Below are 5,098 nucleotides of genomic sequence, written 5' to 3' on the forward strand. Positions count from 1 at the left end.
TTATTTTCTCTCTCTCTCTCTATATATATATATATTTCATGAGTTTTTGAGGGGTACAAAATTTATATAATGCAATCATGAAGAGAAGACTAAAATCCATGATTAAAAATGATTAAAATAAAGTTGACGTGGTGAGGAGAAGAAAAGAAAAAATGGGGGAGTCAGCCGACCGGTTTCGCCCTCTATTTATCAAAGCTGTATCGAGGTATTTGTTTTGGAGAAAGAAAAAAAAACACGAATAGGAATCGAAAATATGTACAGATAAAATCACGTTGCGTCACGTTATTTATAGGAAAAACTTAAGGAAAAGCGATTAAAATACAGCAACATTATATTACTCGTAGAGACTAATCACGCTCAAATCCAAGAGACATTCCTTCTGCTTACAGAGGGAAGGCCTTCTAAACCGAACGTGAACAGTCTCCAAAATCTTTAAATGAAATAATGAGTGAGCACGAATCAGGATTGAAAAAAGGATTCGTGCTAAAGTTCGCTGCACAAGACGGGGTTTTTATAAGGTGGTCAGTAATTGGCAATTACGTCTGTTGTTTGGTATGTCCCATTTCTGATTTTGGTAGGTACGTGTTGCTGGACTCTTCCATCCAATCTTAATGTCGTTCAACCCACATAGTTGGCACTGCAACTACATTCAAAATTGTAAATTACATTATTATTATGATAGAGGGGTAGAACATCTTTTCGAGGAGATGGCATTAACGTTCTCGCAGAGACTATTCACGTGCGGTTTAGAAGGCCCTCCCTCTGTAAGCAGAAGGAATGCCTCTTTGGTTTAAGCGTGATTAGTCTCAAGGATCTTTGAGTAATATAACGTCGCTGTATTTCAATCGCTTTCTCCCAATTTTTTCCTATAAATAACGTGACGCAACGTGATTTTATCTGTACATATTTTCGATTCCTATTCGTGCTTTCTTTTCCTTTCTCCAAAACAAATACCTCGATACAGCTTTGATAAATGGAGGGCGAAACCGGTCGGCTTACTCCCCAATTTTTTTCTTTTCTTCTCACCCCGTTAACTTTATTTTAATCATTTTTAATCATGGATTTTAGTGTTCCCTTCATGATTGCATTATATATATATATATATATATATATATATATATATATATATATATATATATATATATATATATATATATATATATGAATAAAACAGAAAAGAGGGGATTTGGTGTTGTAGTTAACTTGTGAGTAGACTGAGGACTTTTGCTTGTTAGGAAATATTTTGATTCTGGTGAGTTCTGGTTGCAAATATTTCATTCACTGGAGAAGCTAAGTTTTATTGTAATCTCTCAAAATAAAACATCGTCACTTGTTTTAAACTTGAGCGATGTTATTTTTGAAAAGAAATCTCTTTGTTATAACACTGACCGCGAGCGCATAATGTGAAATCAAGAAAGGAAATAAGACACACCGCAGAAGATCACAGTCTAAACACGAGCGCGTACAATGATAATTTTACAGTATAAATACAAGTACCGATTTTGACTCAGGTAATTCCAGAATTTTTTCGTAAATAATAATACGCATCTCTGTTTCCCTGCATGTATGTCTGGTATCGGGCCTGCAACTACTTAATAGATCTCAAGCAAAATTCGCACGCAGTTGTAAAATACGTCCTATTTACTTGTCTCTCAAGAAGAGCAGGCTCAGACATAAGATCTGTTTTGAATATGTGTGGACCTAGTTCTCCAAAAAGGTGTATATTTGATTCGGGCAAAATTAAAAAACAAACAAAACAATGCTTGATTTCTCTTCCACTGACCGAGGACCAAAAAGATGAAGTTTAGTATTAGAACAGGTACTATATTTTGCTCTGAGTCAATAGGGCAAGGTGTAGATGAACAAATGTAAATGAATGATTTTAATATTATTTGAACTACATTTTTTTAAAATAAATCTTGGCTGTTATTCTCATAATATTCCAGCCGATGTAATCTCCAATCCTCTTGTCGAATTCAGAGATTCTGCATGGAATTACATTCGTTACAGGAATCATGATTTGGTAGAAGCTTGAAATAATTCTTAATTTTATCCTTAGTATCGTCGGTTTCGTGTTCATCACAAGAGTGGTATCCGATGAAATTTTAAAATAATACATTTTCTTATATTGTATCTTCGGTGATTGGACGATTCTATTCTTTAAAAAAGGGTAGAAGATAATGAACTGCACACGAATATGAAATTACCTAAGCGTATTACTGTATATATAATAATACGAGAAAAAAAAAGAGCGTTAGATTCGTGTATATATCTTGTTTTATTTTGGCTTCTCTAGTTCGGTTTTTTGTTGGTTGACTACTGCGCAATATGTGTAAGGCTTTTGTTACTTGGCAACGAAGACGTAGATTCTGGCAACGTCTTGTGACCTATGACCCGGTGAGATATTCTTATCCGGATACATATAGTAGAGCGCTGCAAGTCTTTTTCAGCAAAACCTAACGAAGTCGCCGGTTTTATCTTCGACAACGCCCTCTTCTTTCCTGGAAACATCTACCGTTAGTTATCGGCATTTGAATGGCGCGCCACGGGGTGGCTGAACATCGGAACAGAGACGGACAACTCATTTGAAAACTTTTGTGAATTATTTCAAAAAGAAAGAAAAAAAAAAAGCGCCGAAAATTTAATGCCGTTACTCGTTAGCAAATACAACTGTGGACAATTAAGAAAAAAAAGTTACTTCTATAAATACAATTACATAAGGCAGTTATAGGACTGCATACACCCGTTTGACAACGCAAGAATGAGCAACGAAATATTCCTTAAGTTATGGGAACGTTGATAATTAAATCATTATTCATCTGACTAGACTGCAATTTTATATGGTAGTTATTGTTATGAAAGAACGTCATGAAGCAAAGTTGGAAAAAATAATCAGAAGTTGAAATTTCGTTAAAATTTTCATAATGTCGTAACTATTCAAGGTCAATATCATATATGATGAAATCCTTCATTAGCTACAATATGGGCCAAGTACTGAGTCTTATACGATTGTTATACTATCGTCAACCTATGGCTGTTAAGGAAGAAAGTAAGAAAACAAATACAGTAGGAAATAGATTCATCAATAAATAATTGGCAAAAATTTGTTTTTAACATAGACAACGAGGGGTAAGGGTAGGTTTAAATTCAGGGTATGACAAGTGACTGGGTCACCGTATAACCGATAGGTACAGAACAATGAACTAAGTTTCAGAATAATGCGTCTTTGGGGGAGAGTTACTGTGAGTCAGGGGAACAATAGGGACGACAAAACTTCTTTCTTAGAACTGCACGCTTTTGGAACTCTGTTCCGTTTTCCTGCTTTCCAACTGACTACAATATGGCCGTTTTCAAGTCCAATGTGAACAAGTTCTTGATGAGCCATCCCCTTAAGTAATGCAATTTACCAAATTTCCACTACTAATTATTACTATGATATTTTCCCATTGACTACCGTACACTCATTAACCCTTATCCTCGAGTGGTCTCCGGACCTTGATAAGTGGTGACTCTTTTGTAAAAAAAAAAAAAAAAAAAATCGACACCAGCGTTCATAAAGTCACAAAATGAGGAAAGTTTTTTTGTCTCGTATACGCATATGACACACGCACGCACGCACGCACACACACACACACACACACACACACACACACACACACACACACACACACACACACACACACACACACATTTCTTGCTTATGGAAAATGAGAATGCTTTGCGTGCCAAAAACACTTTTCTGTAAAGCACTTCCTTCTAGACTGTAGCGATCTCACACTTCGTCAAAACTTTTACATCAACAACATGAAAGAGCTATTTCAAAAAGAAAACAAAAGCTTAACACAATTTTAGCTTTGCTGAAAAAAACAAAAAACAAACCTGTACAAGATAACATAATACTAACAAAATCTGACTTGATTCAATGAATGATTCAAAGTGCTTATTTCGCTTTAACAAATACCATACACATAAAAAACAAAAACAAAAACAAAAGCAAACAAACTGTTCTAATTCCATAAAAAAATTTCGCACAAATTGTCCACAGTGGTGAATATGCCATAGAACACCAACCAACCAACTAACCATCCTATCTATCTATCTTCTTTCTTCTATACTCTTATAAATTTGTTTTTCTTTTGTGCGTATTGATATTCATATTAAAAACCTTCGTTTTATTTGAAAAGAAAATAGAATTTTCTTATATATTGGTTGTGGAAATGCATTCACTAGCAAAAGATCTAGCTAATTTGCATATTCTTTTAAACGTTCATTTTAATTAATTCCCTATTAGTTCTTTTTCGGTTTTCTTATGGGGTGATCATCTAGAGTTAACTATTACGTGTAATTATAGTCATGCAGATATTCTACATGATTTATACTTGCATAATATTTGGGTAAAATCTTTACAGTAAACAAAAAATTGTTTCCATATATATTTATGTATACGTATATATTTTTGTTTAATCTATTTGTCTATCTATCTATCTATCTATCTATCTATCTATCTATAAAAGTGAAAGTGTCTGTGTCTGTATCTCTGTGTACATTTCCCTACGCAATAACTCTGTCAATTTTAAGTCTACAGACTCGAAATTTGATATACAAGGTACTGAGATTTGGGGGAAAAAATTGGCTGTTAAAGGGTCAAACTTCAACGATTTGATCCTTGAGAACTCTACCAAACTCCTCCGACAATTTTGGGTCTAAACACTTGAAATTTTAGATATAGGTTCGTTGGACATCAATCTAACTTAATAACTTGATTTGAGCCCAAAACGATTACTGTTAGGGGGTCATAATAGGGGTCAAAGTTTTAAAAAATTGACCTCTGCGGTCTCTACCAAATTACTCAGACAATTTCTGGTCTAAACATTTGAAATTTTACATAAAGGGTATTCAGAGATAGGGCAAACTTTTTAATCGGTTTGTGTCGAAATTTTTTAGTTACCAATATATAAATGTATGTATGTTTGCTTGCATGTCTGCCCAACACTTTCGACAGAGGCGACGGATTTTCTCAAGATCAATATCGTTTTGAAGCTCGACCCTTCAGACGACAAATATCGAAAAATTGGCTAAAAACATTAATATCTTCACC

This window comes from Euprymna scolopes, chromosome 33 (genome assembly GCF_053919585.1).
Source record: "Euprymna scolopes isolate OS-2025 chromosome 33, ASM5391958v1, whole genome shotgun sequence".
NCBI classification, from domain to species: domain Eukaryota; kingdom Metazoa; phylum Mollusca; class Cephalopoda; order Sepiida; family Sepiolidae; genus Euprymna; species Euprymna scolopes.